The sequence below is a fragment of the Lampetra fluviatilis genome, chromosome 2 (assembly GCF_964198595.1).
Source record: "Lampetra fluviatilis chromosome 2, kcLamFluv1.1, whole genome shotgun sequence".
Taxonomy (NCBI): Eukaryota; Metazoa; Chordata; class Hyperoartia; order Petromyzontiformes; family Petromyzontidae; genus Lampetra; species Lampetra fluviatilis.
In genome coordinates, this window is record NC_136276.1 from 19,010,862 (window position 1) to 19,027,585 (window position 16,724).

Sequence of the window (16,724 nt, forward strand, 5' to 3'; positions counted from 1 at the left end):
CTTAGGTTTTTTTCGGTAAAGTCACGTAGGGGAAAATAAATAAATAAAGTTGTAAATTTATAAAATAGATAATATATAAATAATACTATTTATTGTAATAATAATAGAAATAAAATAATAAATCACGACGTTTCGGAGGCAACACAAGTCTCCGTCATCAGGTGGGACCATCACAGCTAGACTTGTGTTGCCTCCGAAACGTCGTGATTTATTATTTAATTTCTATTATTTCTTTTTATTTATTTCGTATTATTTAGTTATTTTTTACCTTCGTGACTTTACCGAAAAAAACTAAGAGTATGAATCCTTGCAGTCACGAAAGCTTCAAATCTAGAATGAATGCCAACTCCTTCATTAACCTGACCCTATACACAACAAAGACCCCCCCCCACCCCGTGTAGACTCTACGTGCTGTCACGGGATATCTGTGAGTAACAAAGAGCTTCAGAGATCATCGGATTTCTCCTCCTGCAGTCCGCCTTTGTCTCCCCAGCGCCGATGTCTACACAACAGTCGTATACATCACACCGAACACCGAGTACTCATTTCAGGCTGAGTCAACCGAGTAGAAACCCAGGACCGGGGCTAAAACAAAGACAAAGATCCCCCGTGTAGCCTTAACAGCCTGTTGGGGAAAGTGCTGTTAGAAGGTTGGCACGGCACACGAGGGGGTGGGTGGCCAGCACCAGGCCCGACCGCCTTTGTCTCCCCACAGTGGCGATGTTAACACACCGCAGCAGGTACTCATTTGTGGCTGAGCCGACCTAAGGGAGGCCCACGACGGTTCAGATAATCGTCACTGGTGGTGTTTGGCCGTGAGCGGGAATCGAACCGCTACAAACGCGACCTATTCCCCGGTGCTATGAACGCGCACTTACGAAACGGAGCGTGACATCTCTTAAATTGACTTGGTTTGACCCGTGAAAGCCGGGTCATTACCCCCCGCGGATGGGAACCGTAATTCTAATTGGCGAGTAATATATACATTGATTAAACAATAATCATCACAATCTACTGCCGAGTGTCGATGCAGGCCTCCGCAACGACCTGTCGGTCACGGTGGCTGACCATACTTCCCCACTTGTGGTCAGTGTGGGTGGGTGCAGGGTTGGAGAGAGGCTTGCGGAGGGGAGCGGTAGCGTCGTGGTCAACAAACCCAGCCGCCTGGGTGACCTGAACCGGTCCTGAGCCCTCCCCTGGGTCGACTCAGACTCAAATGTCTGCGGTACCTGGTGCGGTGTTTAAATATCGCCACTAGGGGAGACAAAGGCGGCCGGGCGTGGTGATGGCTACCCAAACCCCTCGTCCTGTACTTGACCAACCGTCTGGTAGAGGCTATACAGGGGATATTTGTCTTTGGACCAGTTCAGATGTTGTTCGATGCAGCCGGGAATTAAACTCAGCTGACGGGGTTCAATGCACGGCGCGCTATGGGGCCGTCCATAAATGACGTCACGCACCTAGGAGAGGGGGGGGTCAGACATTTGTGACGATGTGTGACGATGTGTGACGAGGGGGGGGGAGGTTTGAGAAATGTGACGTCACATCAAAATGCTCAACTTTAAATAAATATAGACAACACGTTCTACTTAATTAAATATACTTTTTAATAAATGTTTTCTCTTACAAAATCAGAGTGCAGCGCCATATTAAATACGCACTACAATGACAATAGTTTAAAGCGATTTGAAGCATGTTTTATTTTTTGGGGGGGGGGGCAGAGCTTTGTGACGTCATTTGAGGGGATCTGACTTTTTGTGACGCCGTTTGACGAGGGGGGGGGGTCAAAAATCGTCAAAAATCGCGTGACGTCATTTATGGACGGCCCCTAAGCACAGCCCCATTATACTGATGAAGCTGGTTGCAATCACCAGCGAAACGTCGGACTCGAATTGTAAATGTTGTGAGTTTCCTCTTCAATACTCCGGTGTTTTGAAGAAGTAACTCATTGCAACGTTTTGTTTACGTGGCAAACCTCACTGGTTGGCTGTGTCGGACGGTGGTGGGTTAACGACACATTCATATTCACGAAATCTAATCCCACAAAAAACAATAATTATGAACTGTATAGTAATTTTACAATTAGTTGCGTGTACAATATCGCAATCTGGTTGGCAAATGTTTGACATGTCCCCTTGGGAACAGATCTATATTGTAATTTGCAGTGCCAGATGGTCCTTTGGTTTGATAAATTAAGAACAAACATGGAATATCTATGGGTGTATTCATGCGCTATTGATTGGTCATGTTAATGCACTCCGATCGTTTTTTTGTATTGTTTGTTGTTGTAACTTTCTGACCGGCCCCTACTGGAATAGAGTTCCATAGCGCAACGGATTTCTCGGGGATTTAATCAAGATTCTGATTCTAACTAAGGATTCTGATTCTGTTGATACTATTGAAAGACACCCTGACTTCTCCACTCCCATCAACAGAGGAAATCACCAGGGTAACGCGTTTCGTTAATTGAGAATTCGATTTGAGGTTTTTTTGCTGTTGTTCAAGAAATAGTTTTAAAGATTTACAGTCCATTCAGTGTCATATTGCCCCCGTACATTCAAATACCTTCATGGGTACCGCGTTTTGTGCCGTGTGGCAGAAGAGAGCCTACGATGTTGAATATTTGGATATTATTTTAAATTCTGACCGCGTTTGCATCGTAAACACACGGACAGATACCGGTCGGATCCAGATGCAAACCATTATATATCCTGCACCTCTGATAAACAGAACTCATGACGCACCAGGGCAGTGCCAGACCGAGGCACCTTCAGGATTTTTAGCGTTCCGTGTTATTTCAAGGCTCAAAGAGTCCGGCGACAGCATTTATAGGGTTCTCATGTTAAAATGTTAATGCCCCGAATTCAGGAAACCAATGTCATGCTGGGAGGATAGCGTTGGGAATGTTAAAATATCAATTGGTATTCCAAACCATTTGCTGCTTTATATTTAAATTAAAAGCAGGAATTAGTGAATTCACTGAAAAAATACGGTCCTTTTTGTGATTCAAAGAATATCACTTTGTTAAATCATAATTCGTATTTTTTTTGTTAATTTAAATGGTTCACATTTGGTTAATTTTAACTTGACAGTGAAGGGTTTTTGTGTTACACTTGAACACAAACTGCAGAGGGCAAAGCAGCAAAATCTATTTCAGTATTGTACTATACTATGACCCACATCTATGCACCTCACCGTCATCAACCTTCATCGACCAGCGTAGTGAAGTATGGTCAAATAACCCCCACGCCCTAGACGCCGTGGGAAGGCCCCCCATCCAGCTTGCGGATTGACAAATATGCACATGAACTCCGCACCCAATACAGTGTTTTCTCTAGGATATATTGTCAACACCAGGCATGAGCTCTCATCGGGTTGTATTCCTGATGTTTGGAATAATCTGAACAATCCAAAAATGAGGCCGAGACAGGAAATATTGGACAGTAAAAAAGAAGCGATTGTTTCAGATGTATCTGAAAATAGATGTCAACGGGAATGACATGGCTTCAATGACAATACTTGTGTTTTTGCACATAAAGTGTCAATCAGACGTACAGTAATTTGAACGATAGATTAAGTCACTTTTTATCGCACTCGTTAAAATATAAAAATGTGTACGCGCCATTATTATTTTACTGTTGAAATGCTATTACATAAACAATTAAAGTTGAAATAAAAACGTTAAATTTGGCCATGAAAATTTCATAAATTAAACACGTACCCCATCCTAAATCGCTATACTGTACGTATATAGTGCTCCATCTATGCGTTTGTTTGTTTACCACGCGGTCCCATCAGCGATTCAACATGCCATTGACGTGAAGAATGCCCTGGGTCAAAGGCCCAGAGGATATAGCAGGGCGTATACACACACACACTCAAGAAGCAGCGCATTAATATGACATAATAAAGTCCATAACTTACTTTAGCATTACATATTGGTCCACGCTGCGACATCTGTGTCATTAGATATCACGTGTCTAAATGGTAATGTGACCGTCGATTCAAATCTTAAAATTCTAATTCAACAGATGAATAATATAGGCGACAACCGGCACAGCCAAAATCCGCATGCAAATTAGGTTTAGGCAGCGTGACCCCAAGCGCCACAGGCAAGACAGATCTTCCACGACTCATTCCCTTCCCGTTTCTTCTTTAGATCCACCAACCGCTTGCATCGCTCTTCAGCGCTCCTTGAAAACTTGTTTGTGTTTCGTGAAATTCTCATTAAAAAAAGAAGGCAATATTCCACTTTGTGTATTCATAATTGTTTCCCCCCATCTGCAATTGTGGAATGCGTTGTTGTGGTCTGCCCGCCGAGTTGACTTTGAGTAAAAGCCCATTGAGCTAAGAAGCAATTTTTTCCAGTGGGAAATACACTTCTAATTCTGATTCTACGCAAGCAGAAATCGGTAACAATCCGACTCATATACACCTGCTGGTTTTAGTTGTTTGTTATTGTCCATTCAGACATTCTTATTCCATTTCGCACCTCCGATTAGCAGGGTTGGCTACGTACGGTGATGAAAGAATTTCAACGCAAATACTTGCAATTGCACAAAGTGACATCACAATGGAATTAGCTCGCAAAGCTTTTGAGTGAGTGGGTTTTCTCTAAGGCACTCTGTTTTCCACCGACAGTAATGAAATCAATCCTGATTTGAAGCTTTCGGTAAAGTCACATAGGTAGAAAAATAATAGATCACGACGTTTCGATAGCAACACAAGCAATCGTCCTCAGGTGAAACAAAACAGCAGGCGGACTGCTGAGGCCAGAGGAAATGTAGCGAGAGAGCTACTGCCACCAGAGGTGATATACGTTTGTGGTGGGTACACCCAAGGGTAAGTGGGCGGGCCCAGAGATGGAATTTGTGAGTAAATGTAAGGCGAGCAAAGAGAAGGCGAGCAAGCGTCAGCTAATACGAGAGGGAGAGGGAGGGGCTGCCATAACGTGCGAGCGGGTGGGGATGCAATTCACAGAGGGTTCGGCCGCAGGAGGGGAGAAAGGGGGGAGCAGAGATGACACTGGTCAACAAAAAAAAAATCTGGCCTGGACTTTTGCAGCTGTTTTAGACTAATTTCAGGGTGCTGATTCCAAATCTGATCTCAAATTTGCTCTATCACATCTCACGTTTATGCTATCGGCCTACCGCATTTTCATTGATTTTACCCGAAATTAACTCTGTCACTTATGATTGCAAGTTGTTGCGAGTCAGTGACTGCTTTAGTGTTAAAATATGGTGCTGTATTTTTAGGATAGTGTGTTTATAATATCATTTTATGTAGATATCCACATTTATTTAATATTTTTCTTCTGCAGTTTTTATTGAAAATGCAATATTTGATATCTCGAAAACCTGATGCGATAGACAAAAACTGATGCCAGATTTGGAATCAGCACCCCAAAATTGCATTAAACCCTTGGAATACCTTATGCCAGAAAAAGTGTGTTAGTGAATGTGACTAAGAGAGTCGAGAGAAGCTACTAACATAGGCGGGCAGGAACGGGACATCACAGCCAGTTATGACCTAAACTGGTTAATAACGTCCTTCCAATGATTGCTCAGTTTGTACCCATCTTCTCGATTGAAATCGTGTCTGTGTTTTTATATCTGGGTGGCTTCATGGACAAATCTTTGATGGTAGCCCGAAAGTTTGCAGAGTACCTTGGTTTCAGAAAAAACAATATCATGTGAGCCCACCGCGTTAAAACAGCGATCAGCCACGGCAGAGATGTTGGTTCTGCCGTGTTTCAAATCTGCCTTGTGTTCGCGAACACGGTCCGAGACATGTCGTTTAATTTCCCCAATGTAACTGCTGCCGCAGACACAACTTAGTTTGTAGACATCAGGGTATTGAATGTCAGGAATCACATCCTTCACAGATGGGATAAAATCACGGATTTTGTGTACTGTGTTGAATCGAACCTGGATCTTGTGTTTGTTCAAGATTTTAGAAATATTTTTGGTAACACCTGCTATGTATGGCAAGGTGATAGTTTTGATTGGGTCCTCAGATGGTTGTCTCCCCATGGTTGGGGCTACAGCTTTGCGGATTGTGTGGTCTGAATATCCATTCATCTTGAGGGCTTGGTGTATGTGCTCCAGTTCACTGGCTAGGTGGTGCTGGTCGGATATGCAACGGGCCCTATGGTGTAGTGTTTTGATGAGGGAATTCTTCTGGGCTGGATGGTGGTGGGAGTCAGGTTTTAGATAGGCATCTGTGTGGGTGGCTTTCCTGTAGACAGAGTGTCCCAATGAGCCATCTGGTCCCTTTTCGATTAAAACATCCAAGAATGGTAGCTTGCTATCCTTTTCCACTTCCATGGTGAATTTGATGGCTGGGTGTATGGAATGTATGTGGTTGAAAAATTGGTTCAGTGCTAGCAGGCCATGTGGCCAGATGACGAACGTGTCATCTACGTATCTCTTCCACAAGGAAGGACGTAGGGTGGATGTCAGGATGGCATCTGTTTCAAATTTCTCCATGAAGACATTCGCTACCAATGGTGATAAGGGAAAACCCATAAGGGTACCTTCATTTTGTTTGTAGAATGTACCATTCCAGGTGAAGTAAGTGTTAGTAAGGCAGTGCCTTACCGAAGTTGGTACATCAGGATTCAGTCCCTGTTGGACCAAGTCTTCAATGATTTCAATGGTGTCAGACACAGGTACCTTGGTGAACATAGAGACTCCATCAAAACTGACAAGCAAATCATCTGGAGACAGTGAGATGTCCTTGATTAGAGAAACCAAGTGTGCTGAGTTAAGTACAGCTGAGGTGGTCTTACCTGTGAATGGAAGCAGGGTCTCAGACAGAAATTGGGCCATTTTGTAGGTGGGTGAGTTAATGGTGGATACGATAGGACGGAGTGGAGTACCTTCTTTATGGATTTTTGGAAGGCCATGAAATCTGGGTGGTCTAGCAGCCGAAGGTTTTAGAGAGAGCTGTTTGGTCGGTTCGATTAGAGAAGTCGAATTAGTGATTATATTGTTCGTTTTCGTGGCCAGGCGGTTGCTAGGGTCTCTGTTGATTTTGGTATACCTGCCTTCATTAAGAAGGTCCTGAATGTTGTTGTTGTATGTGGTTTTATCCATGATGACAGTGGCATTGCCCTTGTCGGCTGAGAGGATGACAATATCATCTCTCTTTTTCAATTGAGCGAGTTCAAAACGCTTGTCCTTGCTGATGTTACTAATGGGTTTATTAGCGTTTTTGAGGATATCAGTGATTTCAGATCTTGCCACGTCTGCCTGGATGCGTCCCACACCTTTGAGGGCTACGTCGACCTGGGCAATTATATCATCCACTGGGATGTGTTTAGGGGTGACAGCGAAATTCAACCCCCTAGCTAGTACCGATTTTAGGCTGTCGGAAATTGGGCTGTTACTCTGATTGATAACAGTCTTGTTAACATCTAACTTTTTAATGTGTGGATCTGCCTTCTTTTTTGACAAGATGTTGAATTTAGCAATCAGGTTAACTTTACATTTGGTTGACATTGTAGCGGCTGAAGAAACAGTCATGTTATCTACATGGTCCCAATCAGATGTGAACATTTTATTTGTTAATGTGATTGTAAAAGAGTCTTGTCTAAATTATCAAGTTCAAATCGGAGCAGTCTTATTCTCTCTGAGATTAGAGCTAGGCTAGCCCTGAACAAGATCCGTTTTGCGTTAGGGGAAGTGACCGCGGCAGATGTGAGTGTACAGGCGATCGGTATCACCTTGGTGTCACGGCATCTCTTGAGAAAGGTGAGCGACTCGATCAGGTGAGCCTTCTTGTCTCGAAGTCTGTTAAATGCTCAAACAGTTGCGTGGAAACTCTCCCCGTAGAGGCAGTTCAATCTTGATTTGAAGATTTCGTGACTGCAGGAATCCATAATCTCTGGTTCTTTTGGTAAAGTCACGTAGGTATTAATGAAATTGTAAAAAACATGTCTCTAGACCAGGGGTCGGCAACCAAAATAACAAGAAGAGCCATTTCTTTCCAATTCGGTACAAAATTCAGTATTTCAAGAGCCGCAATGCATCTATGTACATACTGTACATACGTACATATCGTCAAGAAGCAGCCTGTAAAGAGCCGCATGCGGCTCCGGAGCCGTAGGTTGCCGACCCCTGCTCTAGACAAACAGAGGGGCTTCAAGTCTATTAATACCGAAACCCATTACAACGAAAACTCACAAACGCGCGTGTCTGTGCGTTATTGAAACAGGATTTCCCGTGTAAAGGGCAGTTTTATTTAGTTTTACATATACGATTTATATTTTCAAATAGCTGCCAATAAGTGTGTATGAATATCGGCACAAGTTACACACGTAATAGCTTGGCCTTGCAAATAAATGAGATAAACTGAAAGCTCTTCGTTTGCACCGGAAAGCGTTTCAGTGAAACATACTGATTGGAAATGTCTGGGCCAAATTTGTAGAAGACAAAACTGCAGCATACGCAATTTAAATATTTACATTGTGTAATTCAAACGAAACGAATGTATTTTTCTGATAGGAACATGCAGCGCAGTTTTGGTTTATTCAAATACGTTTTATTTTTTCTAAGGTGCTTTCAGGCGGAGTGAGAAGAACTGTTTAAACGTAGCAAGTTCGTCGCATTGTAAAACCTTTTTACACCAATCGCTGTCAGAAAATGCCACGTTACAAGGAATATCCCGTCACATAGGAATTCTTCGGAACGTTAGATAATTAATTAGTCGCGGGAGGCGCCGGGTCCAACTAAATGTGAATGTTATGTCTTGTCAAATAGCGTTTTTATTTATGGCAAACATTGTTATAATGAGCTTTGGCTGTATTTTATTTCATGTCCTTACTTTCAAGACCATTCCCCAACAATGCAGATTCCAGGTCCGCATGGTGGGGGAGCCGACCCAGTCAGCATGGAACGTTGGGCCAACGGTTCCAACCACATGCTGACGTTGAGCCAACGTCGAAATGTTTACTGGGGGACCTACCAACCTTCACCACCCTGCCGACCATTTCTGGCAGGAGTGTGGGCTCGAACCTCCATCTTCTGGGGAGCTTGATATTGAGAGAATATTCAAGATCACTTCAATATTGGAGGCCTTTCATGAAGACCAGATGGTCACACGTTTATAAGATGAAAGTCACCATCTTGCTGTTGGTGACATCTATATATATAAAAAAAGGAAATTTGTGAATGTGTCTGTTCGAAATGTTTAGCGTACTTCCCGACATGCAACAAACTTGAAATTTGGCATGTGGGTAGTTTCCAGACTGTACACAATGCAAAAAGTATAAAAATAGACTTTTATATTTTGGCGTGGGGGAGGGGCGCAATAATGGATATATTTTGCACGGCAAGTGAGCGGTGACGTCATATCTGTCATATCACCCGCATGCGGCAGCGTCACGCAGTGTGCCTGCTGATGTCACGCACCCCCCCCCCCCAAACCCTCCGCGTAGGCCGTGTATTAATCCCAGACAATAATCCAAGTCTCGGGTGAAGCCGGGTAGTAAAGCTAGTAGAATATAGATGTATCTGGGGGCCCTTCTGTCCAGCTTGCCCTTGTCGCTATGTGTCGACCCCTGACTTTCGTGGTCTGGCCATCTGCTATGACCGAAGCAGGCTGCCCTTCGTTAATTTAGTTTCACCCTGTTGACCACGTCACACGGAGCCTGAAACAAAATGAAAGGGGCTGGCTTGAACCTAACGCATCTCCAGCAGGGACACAGTTGAAAAAAAAACAGCAGGATATGTGTACCCTAGGACAGTTATTGAAGGCGGAACGGGATCTAAATGAAAATAATGATAAGATGGACGTGAGCAGGTTTGAGTGTTTAACATGTTAATGAAAAGCAACATACTAAGGTTTTTAATCGGTGCACATTAACTTACATGACAATTGCCTTTGAAATGTGGACATTGAAATAGGAATGTAGCAATATCTGTAAAGTGCACAAATATACGTGTAGAGATGTATGCTTGGAATTGCATTGCGAGACAGAGACGCAAATAAAGACTTGGTTTATGAAAAAGGCAACGACAAATATCATCTCTTCTACCGAACGAGTTGCTAAATATACTCTTATACCAGAAACTGTGTGATAAACCACCTTCCGTTTTCTCCATCACACCAGAAAGTGTGTTTATTCCCTCCACAAATCTCTCAAAGCGTTGAGAACCTTAACCTATCGGGCTCCATATTGATGTGTATAAGCTTGAGACCAGGTCTCTGCTAGACATGCATTAGTTGTATCGCCATTCCCAAATGTTATCCCTCAAAGTGCTCAACCATTACCAGCCCCATCCACCTAAGCCATCTCCACCCTCACCTCCTTCTCCTCCTTTACTACTTTGCATCCTTGTAATTTCCTTGCACCTCTATAGAAAAAATGCATTTGTTGCTATGGGAATTGCCGGAATACATACATCTCAAGAGGATAGGAGCTGTTCACAAGGTTGCATTGCATAAGCATAAATTAATGATAATTGTGCTGTGCCATTAGTCAGTACAGAATGGAATACATGCATAATGATAGAGCTATAAAGTCGAAATATTTAAATGAGAAAAATCCCAACTGCAATCATTTATATGCGAAATAAAAAAAAATACTATGAATCGTAACTCATAAACACGATGCCATGGGTAAATGTGACATGTACAGAAATGAGTCTGAACGGTGAGACTGCATAATATACATACAGCAGTCATCTACGATCTTTCACTCAAAGTCCAAAAATGTGACCAAGTTAAATACTGCTACTCATGTAAATGCAATGGTGGTAATGAAGGCGCATCGCTAAGATATTTCATTGGCCACATTGCTAAAAGAAATGAACGAATCGACATATTGGCGGCACACCGGTGAAGCATAACACTCCGGTCCTCATGAAACAGTCTGACATCGCTGCTGTTGCCCTTGAGTGGGCTGCAGACAATCAGACGTCGCCTTAGATTCAGCAGCTGATTTCCCAATTCGGACGTGTGACATGGGTCGTAATCTTCTAATACCACCGTCCCCCAACAAAAAGAAACATTCGCCTTCTAACTGCTTCAACATCACGAGAAATGATTTTGACGCACCCCCCGAAAGATTTTACGACCACGGTTTGGGAATTGCGAGAAAATTGTAAAAATTACTGGGAAAATTTTGCTTTATATATATATACCGTGCAACCGTGTACCGCCAGTACGTTCACGTGGAGGCAATATCAACGTGGTGCTTTTACGTTCTCACAGCAGCTTGTCATCCGAGTGCGGTTTTCGGGGGTTGGGCTGCTTGCGTCTTCACGAGTTGAAGGAGGAGCGGGAATATTTTTTGCGCATGGCGAAAAAAGCTTGAGGGGTAAAGAGAATGCTCAGCATGCAGCCCGACGGTTGGTTTTAGTTCAATTTGGCGAAGGTCAACTCTGCAAGCCACAGGTTGAGAAGATAACTGTGAAACAAGCCACTGAGGTGCATATCCACAGAGCGCAATATACTGGTAGGAACCTCCTGGTGACACCAGCCCACAGGGGATTATTGTGTCCATCCGTTGTGCATCCAAAAATGGGGGGATGGGGCTGGGTGGAGAGGGTGGGGCTGGGTGGAGAGGGGAGGGTGGGGAGGGGCTGGGTTGGGAGGGTGGGGAGGGGCTGGGTGGGGAGGGTGGGGCTGGGTGGAGAGGGTGGGGCTGGGTGGAGAGGGGAGGGTAGGGAGAGGCTGGGTGGGGAGGGTGGGGAGGGTGGGGGGTGGGAGGGGTGGGGCTGGGTGTGGAGGGGCTGGTCACCCCGTGGTGCCCTTATAAAACTCAACGTTTAACCTACTCACGCCGACATGTGCCCGCCCTCAGTCGGGCATATTTGCGGAATACACCACGCCGCCGTTGACCCTGACCATTGACCGAGCAACCCAACGTTCCTACCAGCTCCCTCCGCAGGAATGTGTTATATGCGTGTGTGTAGTTGTAAGAAGAGCCTTTGAAAATGTCTGGAAAAGCCTGTGATGTCAGTTATTTGTCGATACTTGCTTCTGCTGTTGCAGGGGATGCTTTAGCTTGTAACAAGATACTAACAGCACAGTTGGATATTCTTGTAGCGTACATCTCATCTTGGTGGTGGCGCACGCCTGTAATCCAGCAATGCGGAGGTGGGGGTTGGTGGATCACTCACATGTCGTGAAACCTCCCTTCCCATGGATATCCACACTGTAAAAACCGAGACTGGGGTTAATTAATGTTTAGTAAATATACAAGAGTAGCCTATACATAAAAATAATGACTATGTGTAGTTTGAAATCACATTGAGCTGAATTGAACACATTTCTATTAGCTATTAATTGTATTTTACTCAGTTTTGTTCGAATAAAATCAGCCATCAATAACTAAGTGGAATTTAATTGTATTTTATCAGGAAAGTCAAAAATGCAAAAAATTGATTAATTGCGCTCCAGGAGGTGACGTGCCTTGGCTTGCCAGGAGGTGATACAGCAAATGTAGAATCCACCTGTTCAAAATGTATGGGGATAAAGCGTTGCTCCGTCGCATGCATGGAAAGGGTGCCTTTCCTTGTAGTGGTTGGTGAAATGAATTGGCCATGATCCAGTTTGGGCTGAAAACGGATATGTAGAGTAAGTTTGATTGCGTGAGTGTTTTCTCAAGGTAACACACATAGAGAAAAATATAAATATATATTATTCAGTCACACGCAGCTGCAATGGTGAAATATTCTGCGCTAATCTGAGTGAATTGCCAAAACGTACTTGAGCATTAATTCAGTTTTGTTTGTAATTCAGATGAAGCGTTAGAATGACTTGTGCTGCAACATGGATATCACGAAGTGTTCTACTGTGTAAAAAAAATCGGATGTCAATTCTCAAAGCAGAGATGAGAATTGGAGCAATTTCATAAATTAAGCCATGATGAAATATGTAATTTCCCCCACTCCCACTCAACAAAATTCAATGATAATGAGGTGTTGTCTCTTTACCTAGACTTTGATGCACACATACACACGTGTGTGTGTGTACCAGTGGTGCTTTCTCATCGTGAATGGCCATCCCACTTTACAGCCTCTGCCCTCTCCAGAAAGGTTCTGTGCTTATCAGACTTTTTCTACTACATGTGTTCACACACACACGCACATGCACACGTGTACATGGCCGTACGTGTTAAAAAGGTCAAATCATGATTGAAATATATAGGGGGTATAATGAAATACAGAAAAATATGTATTCACAACAAATAGCGACCTACTGTGGATATGTATTCAGAAATCAATGAGACGTGAAAGATGTATTCAAAGGAGATACAATACACATTGAAGACATTGGAGATATATTTCGGAGAAAGATAGAGAAACAAGCACTGTGTTCAGCACTTACCCAAGCCATACTGAGGATTTCACCCTTCAGTGTGAGAATATTTTCTGATAGAGCTGCATAATTAACTATACAATATGTACACGTGTTTGGTTTTGTGTCATTCTTGCTTGGTCTGCTGCTCGAAAGGTTATCAGCAATGTCTGCTTCATCACGCATTGCTAAAGTCTGCACGATTTTATATTCCATCTTGGCTGGTTACGGGCGTGTTGCAATTTACGCCAAATGGCCTGCTAAAAGCAATGTCAATAAGTGGGTCAATCAATTTAAGGAGGGTACAAAAGGTATCGTTAAAAAAGAAGAAAACAACCTCAACACATTCTCTTAGGTTTTTCGAGACCAAGGTGCTCTGCAGACTTTCTGGCTACCATCAAAGGTTTGTACACGAGGCCATCCAGATATACAAACACAGACATAACTTCAACCGTGATGATGGCTACAAATTGAGCAATCATTGGAAAGATGTTATTAACCTTGTCAAAAAGATTTAACTACGCATATTTGTACCATCTTATTTGACAGGTACTAGTCTACTTTACCGAGTGTTGACATCCCCAGCGTTTAACAGTGCTGCTATTTTGTGTTTGGATTGTCAGCCAACACCGGCCGCAACCCCGAGTTGAGGTGCACCAATTGTTCCCTGTTAGCCCCCCCCCCAACGTTCCATTCCCTGGCTACCACATTCAGATAAGCCCCTCCCCCCTCCCCCTTAACTTGTATTTAAGATCTTGTCTCTTGGATTTTTCCTCACTTGATACAGTAAATTTAGCTGTGACGGTCCCACCTGAAGACAGAGACTTGTGTTGCCTCCGAAACGTCGTGATTTAATTGATTGAGTTTCATTTATTATTATTTTATTTCTATTATTATTTTTTATTATTATTTTTTACCTACGTGACTTTACCGAAAAACCTAACAGTATGAATCCTTGCAGTCACGAAAGCTTCAAATCTAGAATTAAGACTCAACACATTCGTCAATAACATTGCGGCCTTCAAATAAAACACGATATTTCTACACAGCAGGCGACGTTTCAGGCAATGTCCCTTCTTCATGGGGTGTTGAGTTTTTCTCTATTGTGCTTGTGTGCACCACTGCCAAAAATAGCATAACTTACTTTTTTTCAACAAAAATATCAGAGGCCATGTAAAAAAATGCCAATGAACAGAAGTGAAAAAGAAATGAATTTAGATACCGTTAATGCATTGGTGATTGGTTTCCATTTTGTGCAGTGAATGGTGTATGTCCTAACTATGTAATAATCATCCTGGCAGCTTTACTGAAAGGGGGAAGGTCTCCAAAATAGTTACTAAGTCGTAAACATGTTATCATTGATCACAATCGTCAACGATGGAATGTTTTGTCTCTGATGTGGCGGAAGAGCTGCAATATCTGAAACCAAAACTGCCGAATTCGAAAATTTGGCAGCCAATCAACATGCATTTAATCCAGAAAGAAAACACAGCAAGATTACAATCGTGTGGTAGTAGTTTAATTCGCACACTGCGAATCCAAAGTAAATGGGCTAACGTGCAACAATTAGTGCAACTAATAAAATCAATGCACTTGACATACGCATACAAAGACAAAGATCCCCCTTATAGCCTGAACAGACTGTTGGGGCAAGTGCTGTTATAGAGCATCTATGGTGTGGCCAACACCACGCCCGACCACCTTTGTCTCCACAGTGGCGATATGTTTTACACACCGCACCAGGTACTCATCTTGAGGCTGAGTCGACCTAGGGGGAGGCCTAGGGCCGGTTCAGATAATCGCCACTGGTATTGACCGTGAACCGGACTCAAACTCGGGTCGTCAGATTCACAGCACAGCGCGCTAATCGCTACACTACCGCTCCCCAGCACCACATACACACAGTAGAAACCACAGTATGTGTGGCAATTGCTTCGATAAGTTCAACCTTGAAACTGTGTTCTTGGTTCTTTCGGTAAATTCACGTAGAAGGGAAAATAATAAAATAATAAAAATTAAACATAATACAATACAATTCTCAAGTGAGAATTGTATTTTATTATGTTTTATTTTTTTTTCTCAAATGAGAATTGTATTTTATTGTTTTATTTTTATTTCTCAAATGAGAAGTGTATTTTATAATTTTTTTATTATTTCCGTTCTACGTGACTTTACCGAAAGAACCAAGAAGATGAATCCCTGCAGTCACGAAAGCTTTAAATCGGATCTTTAAACTGTGAGCAAAGTTTAAAATGATTGTCATTTTCTGCTAAATCTAGAATCTGCAGACTATTGCGCCCCCTATAGAGAGAGAGAGCACGATTCCGAAATTGCCATGGTCGGTCTAAGCTTCTCCGTGCTGAGAGGGCATTTTTTGTTGTTGGGGGGGGGGTGGTCTACTCTTCCACGCTGAGATAAGAGATGGAAATATTCAGAAATGTGTATTCGGGTGCTGGGATTGAACCGCTGGGATCGGAATTGCAAGACCAACGGTGCTCGCCACGTGTACCGACCGCTGGCACCCAGTAAACATTGAACCCTGGGGTCAGCGGTTCCACACGACACATGCCAATGTCGCATGTTCACCACGGTGTCGCTCCTTATAAGGCTTATATAGATTTTAAAAAATTAACTCAAACATCTTCTTGGTTCTTTCGGTAAAGTCACAATTATTTTATTATGTTTTATTTTTATTATTTTTATTATTTCCCTTCTACGTGACTTTACCGAAAGAACCAAGAAGATGAATCCCTGCAGTCACGAAAACTTTAAATAGAAATTTAAACTCAAACATATTCGCAAATACGTGGCCTTAAAATTGTACGTGATTTGCACAAATTCACCGAGCCCTGGCTTCGCAGTGCTCTGCAGAAGGGGCATTTCCCGAAACGTCGCCCATTATATGTTTTCCTCTTAAGGGCCACAGTGTTATTGACGAATTTGTAGAGTAGTTTGATTTATTATAGTGTCTGTGCATGTGCAGCAACGCAGCAGCAACAGCAGTAGCATCAACCACCGAATACTTAGTTTCATCTTTTATTAGCAATAACGAAACACGTCTCTGTTATTAAACTCATCAATCGTCTCTACCCCAGGGCTCGGTAACCTTTCAAAGAAGAAGATACTGTATTTGTAAACGTTTTTGTCTTTGAGCAGAACAGCTTGAGAGCTGCATCACACACAGAAGTACTCGTACACAAACATAGCAGTGGGTCGATGGGACTTAACAATAACCACACATTGTGACTTAAAACAAAACTGGATTAAACGGGGTCTATTTCGTCCCCTTCCCCCACCCACATCTTAGTTATTCTTTACCAATGCGGGTTTACTGTTGAACATTTTGCTGTGACCACTGACACATTCCCGAGTTACCCAATTCCCTGCAATATTTTATCAATCAATAATCTTTACGT